At 43.5% G+C, this 13,822-nt stretch overlaps 1 long non-coding RNA gene across 1 annotated transcript; it reads left to right on the forward strand.

The window, feature by feature from the left end:
- Positions 1-1,314: 1,314 nt before the first annotated feature.
- Positions 1,315-3,522, forward strand: LOC149321032 (uncharacterized). The gene is made up of 2 exons (XR_016277245.1): positions 1,315-1,574; positions 3,141-3,522. It is a non-coding gene; the product is annotated as an uncharacterized LOC149321032 (long non-coding RNA).
- The last annotated feature ends 10,300 nt before the right edge of the window (positions 3,523-13,822 follow it).

Below are 13,822 nucleotides of genomic sequence, written 5' to 3' on the forward strand. Positions count from 1 at the left end.
TTCTTCTGCTCTTCATCTTTGTCTTTCTGTTTCATCTTTTCTTTCTCTTCTTTATCATCATTCTTTCCTTCTTGTCCACTTTCTTTCTTAGATTGCAGCTCTTTCATTTCCTTATTCATTTTCTCTTCTTCTTTGAACCATCTATTATAAAAAAAATTTGCCTTTTCTAAAGTGTCAATCTTATAAAATCTTTGTCTCCATGTGAAGGAGATTCCTTCTGGCATCTCCCATTTATATCTCACATTTTTAGCTTGTAGCATTCTTGTCAATGTTGTATAGTCTCTCCTTTTACATAGCAGGTCGCCAGGCACATCCTTAAAATTTTTTATTTCAACGTCATCAATCATTAATTTTTTAACATAACTTTCTTGTATCATTTTATCTTTAATTCTCTCTCTAGTAAAATAAACAACAATGTCTCTGGGCAAATTTCTATTCTTTGCAGCCACTGAATTAATACGAAAAATTTTATCGATATCTAAGTCCAGATATTCAGGAGTGCAATCAATCAATTTAGCGAGGGCTGGGACCAATTTATCATAAAGATCTTCGTTGTATTTTTCCCTCAAGCCTCTAATTTTTATACACTTCCTTCTGTCTTTCAGTTCTTTCATTCTGCTTAGATCCCTTTCGTGTGCTTGTATTATTGCTAATTCTTGCGTTGCTCTCTCCAGCTCTTCTGTTTTAATTTCTAATTTTGTCGTTTTCTTTTTCACTTCAGTCACCTCATCGGAAAGCGTCTTCATCACCTCCTTCAACCCCTCCATATCTCCCTTAAAGTCTCGTCTTAATTCTTCCCTTGAATCTTTTATCTCTTGACGTATATTATTTTCCACTTTCTGTATATTGGCTTCCATTTTTTGGATCGCCTCCAAGACCTTCAAATTTACATCCATTGCTTTCAATTCCATAGATGGTCTTCTTACTTGACTTTGCCTTATTTCTATTTGTTGTGCCATTTTTCTTTCCTTCTCCTTTTCACTCGCTCGTGTGGTTATTGTTCTTTCTGGTCTCTCCACACTCATAGTTCTAAGTCCAACAACAGCAAAAAAAAAAAAAAAGCTTTCTGTTCTATACTTTCCTTTATCTGTGTTCTGCTGCTTTCTGTTCTAGCCTTTCCTTTATCTATGTTCTGCTGCTTTCTGTTCTAGCCTTTCCTTTATCTATGTTCTGCTGCTTTCTGTTCTAGCCTTTCCTTTATCTATGTTCTGCTGCTTTCTGTTCTATACTTTCCTTTATCTATGTTCTGCTGCTTTCTATTCTATACTTTCCTTTATCTATATTCTGCTGCTTTCTGTTCTATACTTTCCTCTATCTATGTTCTACTGCTTTCTGTTCTATACTTTCCTCTATCTATGTTCTACTGCAATTTATCCTCCTCACCGCTAGGCGTCACTGTAGTTTCTTACTTGAGTCTCTGTGCCACCATTCGTTCCTTCTTGCTTCTCCTCTTCGTTTTCAACTTCCTCCTTTTACTTCCTTCTTTGCTAATTTCCTGTCTCCACACGTGGCCAGCGACCTTGAAAACGCCGAGCCCTCCCTTCCCCCTCCAGGCACAACAAAACCAGGCAAAAGTGAGTCTTTATCTTGATTTCAGTCACAGTCTTTCCCAATTCGTCTGCTTCTCCTCCTGGTCCTCTTTCCTCTGTTTTCCCTTATTTCACAGCAAACTAAGATTGGAATGTATTAAGGCAGTTAGGATTGCATAACCTAGAGTTTGCAGAATAAATGAACTGTACCCACTGTCACAATGGAGATCACTAAAGGGAGGTGGGAACATCAGTCAGCTGCATAATAATAATAATAATAATAATAATAATAATAATAATTTATTTTTATCCCAACTCTCCCTTCCGGGATCAAGGCGGGTAACAATAGTCCAATAAAACAGATATACATACAATAATTAATTTTCCCTAATTTCTTTAACCCTCCCTTCTTCTGCTAAAAATCACACATAAACATCAAGATACAATACAATATCCCCAGTACAGTGTACTTAGTTACAAATTTTGTAACTAAAGATTGACACAAGTTAAATTATTCCAAGAGACCTTCAGGAGAGGAAGTGAAAGAGAGAATGGAACAATTTGGTTAATTCAGTTGGAGGTTAGCCTGGAAAGGCCTGCTGGAAGAGATCTGTCCTTTCACCTTTTTAAACGCCTCCAAAGATTTAATATGGCAGATCTCATCTGGCAGGTCATTCCGTATTTTAGGAGCGGCAGCTGAAAAGGTCCTCTGGGAAGTCACCACCAGCCTGGTTTTCTTTGGCGGGAGTATGTTCCTCTCAGAGGACCTGAGTGCGCGGGAAGGATCGTATGGGGGGAGGTGTTCCCTCAAGTATGCTGGGCCCAATCCATGTAGGGCTTTATAGGTAATAACCAACACCTTCTACTGAGCCCAGAAACTAATAGGCAGCCAATGAAGAGATTTCAATATAGGTGTAATAGGGTCGAATTTAGCTTTACCTATTACCAACCTGGCTGCCATATAATGAATCAGTTTCAGCTTCCAAATGTGGCGCAAGGGTTGCCCCATGCAGAAATCAAGAGGAGAGGCTACCAGTGAACGTACAATCATTAGTAGGTCCCTCTGCTCCAGGAAGGGTAGCAGCTGGCATATCAGACAAAGCTGATAACAGGCACTCCTAGCCGTCACATCAACCTGGGAAGAAAGCTGAAGCGACGAATCCAGAAGTACCCCCAAGCTGCGGACACATTCCTTTAAAGGAAGTGTGACCGTGTCCAGGACTGGTGAACAAATCTCCATACCCGGTGCAGGGTTTCCTATAGCGAGTACCTCTGTTTTATTTGGATTCAACTTAAGTCTATTTTCCCTCATCCAATCCATTACTGACCTCAGACAGTCATTCAGAGGGGAGATGCCTTCCTTGGTCACTGATGCAGTCAGAGACATAGAGAAACAAATTTGGGTGTTATCAGCGTATTGATAAAACCTTACCCTATGTTTCTGGATGATCTCACCAATGAACAGGGGAACATTCCCGCATTAATTGCTGTGCTTAATATGGAGGAATGAGAGGGAGGACAGGCTAGGAGACATTACATAACTACCAAAATGGTAACTATGTAGCTTATGGAGAATTCAGGCTAACATTTCCACTATTTTTTCCCCTTCAGACACTCAACGTTTAGATGGAGTTGAACTTACATGTGCTGAGCATTATTATGATGAGCTACGGTGTAATACTACGCGGTTGGTGGGTACAGGCATTAACATAGTAAAGTGCTGCAAAACTGATCGCTGCAACAAAAAAGAAGCTGCCCCTTTCCCACCTCCAGAATGTGATCGACCATCCTTGGGAATGTAAGTGAGCAGAAGATGCTGAAGGCTGTCATTCACTCAATATCATCAGTACCATCAATTCATTATTTTACTGCCTTTGAAGGGAGATCCAGGAAATTTGCTCTTTTCTATCTATCCTCTTTGGCCACACTTATAACAGATAGATTATACTGGGATAGAATGAAGGTAAAACAATAAAATATGTCACATGCAGCATACGGTCATTTCTCTACTTGTACTTTCATAGATAAGTAAGTGACTATCTATCATCACAAATGCGGCATCCCGACTCACCTGGGACAGTCGGGTTGCTGTCCTCAGTCACCCAGCAGGCCCAGCTACACCCCAGCATGCTTTGCTGGAGTGTGTGGGCCTGTGATTGGCCAATTTTGGGGGAAGGGGAAGGACCTCCGCCTCTTGGCTGGCCCGCTATAAGAAGTGGAGGGTCCCCCTCCATGGTGTCCCGGTCCTCCAGGCAACCAGCTGGCCTGGAGGCGGGGCTCCTTCCCCTTCCTTGCTCCTCCTACCACACAGGCCTATTTAAGGCCATGTGGCATTAATTGGAGGCTCAGTTTTAGCTCGGCTCTCGTGACGTGCAGAGCCCAGCTATACTACAGGGAGCGGTTTGCTCCTGTCTTTCACCCTTGAGGATTCCTTTCCCTGACAAGCGACATGGGCTGCCGCCAACGCTCATGGCAACAAGGCCCGTGGAGCCTCATGGCCATCTTGAGTGACATTTTCACCCCTCCGACTGGGCCTTGGGCCCCCTCTGCCCTCCTCCTGCTACTTTGGGGTGAGTCGCCTCAGCCTTTGGGCCTTGGGCCGTGCTGTCTTAATTTTTGACTCCTGGACTTTTCTCCCATTGGGGGCTTAATTGTGGGGTTTTCTTCCCCTTTACTCTCTTTTTCAGTGTCACTGTCTTAAGCCTGGCCATTTTTTAGTTTCTTTGGTCACATTCTCTCAACCTTGCTCAGTTAGGATTCTTAGTTTTGTTCCTGACTCCAGGCATTTTGTGCTCTGGCTTTGCCTTTTCATCATGCCTCCTAAACCTCCGTCCCATAAGGCTACGACTTCCTGCTTCACCACCAGGGGTCAGGCTGGGCTACCTCAGAGATCCTGGTCTGAGCTGGCACTGGGATTGAGAGGCCAGCATTCTCAAGATGTGCCTTGTGATGCTGTTTCGCCACAGCCTGTCCCACTGCTGAGAGAGGCCACTGCTGCTGATCTCTCATGTTCTATTTCTGAATTATTCACCAAATCTGCATCTTTCAGCCAGACACCTGCTCTGGTTCGCCCTCTTCCTGTGATGATTGTTCATCCCCAGAGGGCTCCATTGTCCAGCAGTTCCAGTTCCAGCAGCTCCAGTTCCACCTTGTCGTCTTCCAGTTCAGATGATGACAACCCTGCTGACAGCACAGGAGAGGCTTTGAAACACAAGAGTCACAAGAAAACGTACAAATTGAAGAAAATGCGGAGTCGGCTCACTCTGAGCGATCCTCTCAGCAGGCTGTTGCAGGTGGTATGTGCCCTGCAGTTCCTTCAGGCAGGGGTGGTTTTTGGGTTGATCATGCTCTGGTTCCCGGGTTGCCCCAGTGGGCCATCAAGCTTTACTCCTGGCAGCCTGGTCTCCAAGACCCTCATGCCTCTGACATCCCTGTTTGTGCCTCTGGTGAATGCCCCCCTGGTTTTCATCTTCCTAAAAAGGTTAGGAAGCTCATACTAAGGGGCTGTTATGTTGATGTTCTTACCTTGATTCAGCCTAAAGGTCAAGAGGCTGTCGCAGTCACCTTTTCCAAGAAGCCAAAAAGGATCTCAAAGCCTCTCCTGGTGATCATACCTTTTCTAACTGGTTAGAGGGTTTCACCATTTTCAGGGTTGTTGTCACCATGGCTTTCCCTGAGCGGGCTTGGCACCTCCACAGCCACATGCTTAACGTTCTTCGAGCTAAATCTTTTGCAGGTGAAGCTGCTGCTATTGCTTACGATGCAGCTTTTTACCAGCACGCCTCTCAGAACTCCAGAGAGTGCTGGAATCTCTTCCATAACGAAATTTGGTTGCTCGAGGTTGGCACTCAGGCCAAACCTCGCAGCCCCCCAAAAGGATCTGCTAAAAATGATTTCCGCAGGCTAGTGTGTTGGGAATTCAATGCTGGTAAATGTGCTCACTCACACTGCAAGTACGAATACTCCTGTGAACTTTGCAGGGGCCCCCATGCCAAGGTCACATGCTCACGCAGCTGGCGGCAGGAAGGATGGAGCCGCCACCTCCAATGCCAGGGGGTTCAGGGGCCTTAAATAGTTCTGCTGCTGCCCTATCACATTCCTCTCCACTTGCCCTCTCCCCTGTCCACCCTAATGCTCTCCTTCCCCTCCTCCATGTCTATCCCCTTCGGGATGCTGCCTCTTTCCTTGCTGATGGTTTTTCCTTCAGTTTCCTATTGTGGGTCCTATCCTCCCTTCCAGGGCCATAATTTAAAATCTGCCAGGGATATGCCTGCTATCCTTCGGACCAAAATCAACACAGAGGTTGATGCGGGTTGCATTGAGAGCCCCTTCCCTTCTGCTCCTTTCCCCCAACTTCATGTTTCCCCGCTTGGGGTTGTCCCCAAGAAAACCTCTGGTGAATTCTGCCATATTCAACAAATTTCACACCCTCCTCAGGCTTCAGTTAATGGCGTCATCCTTCCCGAGCTATGCTCAGTCTGTTAGGCCTCTTTTGATCATGCAGTCTGCCTTGTGTGGTCCTGTGGGCAATGGCCCCTCATGTTGCCTGTCCATTCTGATGATTTCCATCTCCTGGGTTTCAAGTTCGAGGGCCACTGCTATTTCGATAAGGCCATGCCAATGGGCTGTTCTGTTAGCTGTGCAGCATTTGAGACTTTAAGTTCCCTCCTTGAATGGGATGTCTAGCGGATGGCCTCCTCCTCCCTTGTTACTCACTACCTCGATGATTTTTTGTTTGTTGCTGAGTCCCATCATGATGGTTGTTATAAGCTCCTGGCCAGTGAAATTGGTGTCCCTCTTGCATCTGAAAAAACTGAGGGGCCTACAATGTCCCTTATCTACTTGGGCAACCAGTTAGATTCCATCTCAGGAGTCTCCCACAGGATAATCCTCAGGTCGCTGCTCTTGGACACCATTCAGGCTCCTAAGGTCACCCTAAAGCAGATCCAGTTGGTCCTTGGCCACCTTAACTTTGCGTGCAGAGTTATCTCTCCCAGCAGGGCCTTTTGTGCCAGTTTGGCAAAATGTATGGCTGGTCTTCACTTGCCACATCATTATGTCAGCCTTAACAATGCCATAAAAATGACCTCTGTGTTTGGCTTGAATTCCTCCAAGATTTCAATGGGGTCTCCATTTGGCAGTGACCATGGAAGCTGGGTGATGGCTTACAGGTTCACTCAGATGCTGCCCGGAGCCTTGGTTTGGTCTATTTTCAGGGTCACTGGTGTGCCCAGCATTGACCCCCCAACTGGGCTCAAGGCAACATCCACTGTGACCTTACTTTCCTTGAGTAGTAAGTAAATAAGTTTCTTTTGTATAGTGTACAACAGTACAAAAATAATCCATATAAAACATGAAATATAAACATCAAATACATTGTAAAATAATACATTGCATTGCAGAGTTAAAATTGTCTTTTTAAAAAAACAACAATGTGAGGGCTCAGATGAATCTAAATAGGCATAAGGGGCCAGATACACAAAAGTTATATAACATTGGTTTGCAAAGCTGAGGATATTCAAGAATAACTGGGGTTCAGATCTATCCCAACCATCGTTTTACAAAGCTTCCTCCGTATAATTGATGCTTTAAAGGCAAAACAGACAAAACAGGCTACCTTTTCAGAAATGCTTGTTTTGGTGTCCCCTAGTAAAAGTGTGATCAGATATGAGTCAGGGTTGTTTGATACCAACCCTAAGTCTTTGTGTAAAGCATTTCTTACATCTTTATAAATTGGGCACTCCAATAAGTAATGACTTAGATCTTCAACTGAGTTGGAGCCACATGGGCAAACTCTCTCTTCCCAAATGGTCCTTTGATAATGCACTTGCACCACAGCCATGGTCACTGACTGACAACGTAGGGCTGTGAAAACATATCTCTGAAGTTAATTATATCATTTAGATATTGTGGGTAACTTGTTTGGAAAGGGAGTTTGGCATACCAAGGAGCACATTTTGATAGGCCAACAGAGGTACAATCTAACTGAAAGTCATGTTTCAAAATGTGCAACTTCATATATTTTACAGCTCTATTATAATTTAAAGAGCACAATGAGTCCTTTCAGAGTCCATATGAATCAATAAGTTGTAAAATTTCTCGATTTTTGTTTTCAAATTTCAACATTTCTTTGAAAGCAATCAATACAAGGACTGTTCCTATCCCTTTAGTAAGTTTCAGCCAGTATTTAATGGCTTGAACCTGAGTTATAGCCTTTACAGTATGGAGTCCACCTTCCATCCGAAGAATAGAGGTCTCAGGTTCCTTTAGGCAGACCTAAAATTGCTCACAGGTAGTTATTTTGGACTATTTCCAAGTTAGATTTTATCTTAGGCCCCCATATTTCAGCCCCATAACGCATCTGAGCTATAACTTTAGCCTCATAAATTTTAATGGCCAGAGGAAACTGTTTACCACTTCTGCTCCAGTAGAATCTTAATAGAGACTTGGCTGCATTAATAGCAGTTGCTTTTGTATTTTCAAAATGACAACTTGAAGATCCAGTTGAGGAAAAATTTAATCCTAAATATTTGAAGGACTTCACTTGTTCTATTGGTTGCCCATCAATTCGCCATGTATATTTTTATACCTATTGGCAAAGACTAGTATTTTTGTCTTTTTGTGATAAATTTTCAGCTTGTCTTGTGTTGCTAGTTGACTGAAAGCTTTTGATAATCTCCTTAAACCTTGCTGTGATTGTGACAATAAAATTGTATCATCCGCATACATGTGAACTGATATTTTCCTTTGTCCCAATTTAGGGATACATAGTTGTCATTATCCCTTAAATCAATTATTAATGAATTAACATAAATATTAAACAACGCTGGTGCTAAGAGGAAGCCTTGACAGACACCTCAAGTAGTTGATATTGGGTTTGATAGCGAGCCAGCAGAATCCAATCTGACTTCAATTTTAGTATCAGGGTGGAGGGCTTGTATCAGCATTTGTTTTCAGCTGCGTGGTGTGCTTTGTGACCAACTCCCACAGGTGTGCTCCTCTGATTTCGAGGCTTGTTTATTCAACACTATTTTTGTTATTGCCTTCTTTGGGGCTTTCAGGGTTGGAGAGTTGGTTTCATCTTCTAAAAGAGATGTGTCCCTGAGGTCTCTTCAATCTGGAGATGTATCTTTTGTTAAACATTCTGTTTCCTTAGTTATACATAGTTAATTTATTTATTTCTTTTTTTTAATTATAAAATTTTATTGAAGCTTTGACTCACACAAACAAACATAAACTAACATACAACATTTCAAATATACAGATACATACATACTAATCTTCAGCAATACATCATCACCGGATTAAGTAACTAATTCTTCACATCATTCCTCTACACTCTTCTTATCTTCAAAACTTACTCTTCTTCTGTTCTACATTATTCTATTTCTCCTTTCTTTAGCTCTAAAAACATCCTTCTTTCTTGACCTCCCTCTTACCTGCCCTGGTGGCGCAGGAGCCCTGGTGGCGCAGGAGCCCTGGTGGCGCAGTGGTTAAATGCCTGTACTGCAGCCATTCACTCGAAACCACAAGGTTGCGAGTTCAAGACCAGCAAAAGGGCCCAAGCTCGACTCAGGCTTGCATCCTTCCGAGGTCGCTAAAATGAGTACCCAGACTGTTGGGGGCAAATTAGCTTACTTGCTAATTAGCTTACTTGCTGTTCACCGCTATGATCTTTGGAATAGCGGTATATAAATAAAACAAATTATTATTATTATTACCCTAATCTCTCTACTAACCTACCGTTCTCTTCCCCTAACCTACTCCGATGAGACCTAACTCCATGTCACTAACCTCCCTCCCACACTTACTCACACCTTCTTCGACATACTGAGACTTTCTTTCTTCCAACCTTTCATACATAATTTATTTCTGACATTTTACCTGCATCTATGACTGACCTCTTTAAAGAATGTGGTGTAGTTATTTGAATGGTGGAATACAACTCTGGAGATCAGGTTTTGATTTCCTGCTCAAGCATGGAAACCTATTGGATGACCTAGGGCAAGTCACACACTCTCAGCACACAATAGCCAAATAGGATATTTAGTGTTATTTAGCAATCAGTTTAGTGTGTATGCATATGTGTGTATCCATATGTGTATGCATATGTGTAGTTAGTACATTTCATAGAATATCTCACTTTCTTTGTCATAAATTTGGCTCTCGTGTATGATGACAAAAAGGAAAACAGAAAGGGAGAAGAACTCCATCAAGACATTTAAGAGAAATGCAAACGGTTAAGGATGTAAAAATATGGAATCACAAAGGGGGTTGTTATAGCTCAGAAGAAGCCATGCTTGGTGATGCTTTAGCTGGCATGAGCTAAAAATCTGTTATGGAGTTTTGTTAATGGCTCCAAACTTTGGAGCATATAATCTTTTGTTTAAAAATGGACATAAAGCTGGTTGTTGATCTTGGGGGAATATGCCTGAGAACATAGAATGTGAAGGTGAGAACATATACAATGGATCTGCCTTTGTGGTTTTGATACTGGAAGAAAGACCAACAGATGGGGCAGAGGGTTAGGATTAAAGAAGAAAAGAATCAAACAGTACAAGGTTTTGGTTATTACCTTTAAAGCCCTAAATGGCTTGGGTCCAAGCTATCTCAGAGACCCCCTCTTCCCATAAAATCCTCCCCGCTCCCTCCGGTCCTCAGGGAGAAACTTGTTGCAGTCTCAAAAACTGAGGCTTGTGGCGACCTCCCGGAGGGCTTTTTCTGATGTTGCCCCCAGGCTCTGGAACGACCTGCCGGATGAGATCCGTCAATTAACATCTTTGGACAGCTTCAAAAAGGCTGTCAAGACGGATCTCTTCAGGTAGGCCTTCCCAGACTAAAATATCCCGGCCTCAGGATCTCAGGATCTCCCAACTCCTCCACACTAAATAAAATGCATATAAAAAACAAACCAACAGTAAAAAAGCCCCATAGCCCAACCTCTTGGCCACGAAAGAGGAGGGAGGCCCACAGGATATTTATTCGGGGAATGCCTGTTGGAATAGGAAGGTTTTAAGGTCCTTCCTAAATTGGGCCAGGGTAGTAGACGAGCGGAGCTCTGTGGGCAGTGCATTCCAAAGGGCTGGGGCAGCTATGGAGAACGTCCTCCGAGAAGTGGAGGCTAACCTAGCCCCAGGCACCTTCAGTAGCTGCTGCCCAGTCGTTCTGAGGGTGCGAGGCGGAATGTACGAGGAGAGGCGGTCCTTTAGGTATCCTGGGCCCAAGCCATTTAGGGCTTTATAGGTAATTACCAACACCTTATATTGAGCTCGGAAGCGAATGGGCAGACAATGGAGATATTTTAAAACCGGTGTTATATGGCTGGTCCTGGGAACACCAGTGACCAGCCGGGCTGCCATGTTCTGCACCATTTGCAGCTTCCGAGTTTGGTATAAGGGTTGCCCCATGTAGAGTGCATTGCAGAAATCCAATCTCGAAGTTACCAGAGCATGTACAACAGTTTCTAGGTCCCTCTGGGCCAGGTATGGGCGCAGCTGGCGAATCAGCCGAAGCTGATAACAGGTGCTCTTGACAGTCGCATTCACCTGAGCAGTCAGGTGAAGCGACGAGTCAAGGAGCACCCCCAGACTGCGCACAGAGTCCTTCACAGGGAGTGTGACCCCGTTCAGGACAGGTGGAACCACCGCCATTCCTGGACCAGGAGAACCTATCACTAGTACCTCCGTTTTCTCTGGATTCAGCTTGAGTCGGTTTTCCCTCATCCAGCCCATTACTGATTCTAGACAGGCCACGAGAGGAGAGACGCCATCCCCAGTCACTGCATCAGTCGGAGACATAGAGAAAATGATTTGGGTGTCATCAGCGTACTGATAAACCCGCGCCCCATGTCTCCGGATGATCTGTCCCAGCGGTTTCATGTAAATGTTAAATAGCATGGGAGACAGAATGGCCCCTTGAGGGACCCCGGTTTTAAGGGGCCTCTCGTCGGAGCACACGTCTCCCAGCTGCACCATCTGGGACCTCCCAGAGAGGTAGGAGCGGAACCGCTGGAGCGCAGTGCCCCCGATCCCCACCTCTGCCAGGCGTCCCAGAAGGATACCATGGTCTATGGTATCGAAAGCCGCTGAGATGTCCAAAAGCACCAGCAGGGACACGCTTCCCCCGTCGATGCTCAGACGGAGATCATCGACCAAGGCGACCATGGCTGTCTCAACCCCGTAACCCGCCCGGAAGCCAGTTTGAAATGGGTCCAGATAATCCGTTTCATCCAAGACCGCCTGAAGCTGGATAGCCACCGCCCTCTCGATCACCTTTCCCAAAAATGGTAGCAGCGAGACAGGCCGATAATTATTATGTACCAGGGGGTCGAGGGAGGGTTTCTTTAGGATCGGTTTTACAATGGCCAATTTAAGATCCGATGGAAATAGCCCATCCCTCAAAGATGAATTAATTATCCGGCGCAACAATAATGTTACCACCGGTCCCCCCTGGGCCGCTAACCACAAGGGACAGGGATCAAGAGAGCAGGTTGTTTTCCGAACACTTCCAAGGATCTTGTCCACATCCTCAGTACTCACCAACTCAAACTGATCCAGTTTAACATAGTCCACGGAGGCTCTGGACACTTCTACCCCAGGTTCTGCTATAATGTCGGCGTTCAGACTATCGCTTATACGGGAAGTTTTATCCGCAAAAAAGTCGTTAAACAAGTCACAGCAGGCCTTAGAAGGATCAAGGATCTGGTTCAGGGTGGAAGGGAGCTGAGTTATATCCCATGAAGATATATTGTTCATAATTAAATGCTCATATTTCTTTAAGCAGCTTTTTATTTTATATAGGTCCATAGACTCCTATAATCATGGTGCATTTTCCATTTAAGTTTATTTCAATCCCAATATATCTTCCATTTGTGTTATTAATTATTTATTTTATAATAATAATAATAATAATAATAAAATTTTATTTCTATACTGCTATTCCAGCGATCACAGCGGTGTACATCAAAGAGTAAGACAATTAAAACATCAGCATGACAATAATACAAAGTTAACAATTAAGAACAGTAATTATTATTTATTTTGGTGTTACTTGATTTTTTACATAAATTGCCACTCTGTCTTTCTCCTCCCTCCAGCACTTATGAAAACCTGACCTAATTTTGGATTTTTAAAGTATTTTTTCTCCTGTGTCCTAAACCTTGTTTCCTGGATACTTAATATTTCAGTTTTCTCCTTTTCTAGTATACGAAAAATTCTTTTCCTTTTATAAGCCGAGTTCATGCCTTTTACGTTCCAAGATAGTAACCTAATTTTTTGTTAGCTTTGCCTTCTTTCCCTTAGTCTTCTTTGTTTCCCTTCTCCTGTTCTCTCTCCTCTTCACTATTGCAGCTCATGCTTTCCACTTCTATACTATGTCCTTCTCCTCCCGCTGCTCCATTTTCCAATTTCTTCTCCGATTAAATCTTCTTTAAAATCCACTCTTAATTCTCCCTTTTCTTCTTCCTTCCTTGTGTTTTCTTGTTCATTTCTGTTTTCTTGCCTAACCTTCTCGCTTTTTCCGGTGTGTCTATTTTATATTGTTTTTGTCTCCAAATAAAGGAAACTCCTTCCAGTGGTTCCCATCTATACCTCACATTTTTCATTTGGAGCATTTTCGGTAATGTTGCATATTCTCTTCTCCTCTGAAGTACCTGCACTGGGACATCCTTGAAAGTCTTAATTTCATTCCATTTATAGTCAATCTTTTTTCATAGTAAAGTCGAAGGCTTTCATGGCCGGCATCCATAGTTTTCTGTGGGTTTTTCGGGCTATATGGCCATGTTCTAGTAGAGTTTTTTTCTGACATTTCACCAGCATCTGTGGCTGGCAGCTTCAGAGAATGCTTTCCAGGCAAAGCATTCTCTGAAGATGCCAGCCACAGATGCTGGCAAAACGTCAGAAAGAAACTCTGCTAGAACATGGCCACATAGCCCAAAAAACCCACAGAATTTTTTTTTTCATAGCTTGCTTGGATTGTCTTGTCTATTATTCTTTCTCTCATAAAACAGACCACAATGTCCCTGGGCAGATTTTTATTTTTAGCTGCAGTGAAATTTATTCGAAAGATATTTATCCTCCTCCATATCCAGATACTCCTGTGAACATTCAATTTGCTATGGCTAGTACAATTTTTTCATATAGATTCTCATTACAGTGCGCCCGCATTATACATGGGCATGCCATAGGTGGCTTCCAGAATATGTTGAAAGCCTGCACCACAAGAAGCCTTGGCGCACCCAGAAGAAGTAATGGGGCGTGCCACGCAGCAAGCATTAGAAGTAATGGGGCTCCAGC

Source organism: Sceloporus occidentalis, unplaced genomic scaffold, assembly GCF_023333645.1.
Source record: "Sceloporus occidentalis isolate IW3139 unplaced genomic scaffold, rSceOcc1.0.p SCAF_1, whole genome shotgun sequence".
NCBI lineage: Eukaryota > Metazoa > Chordata > Lepidosauria > Squamata > Phrynosomatidae > Sceloporus > Sceloporus occidentalis.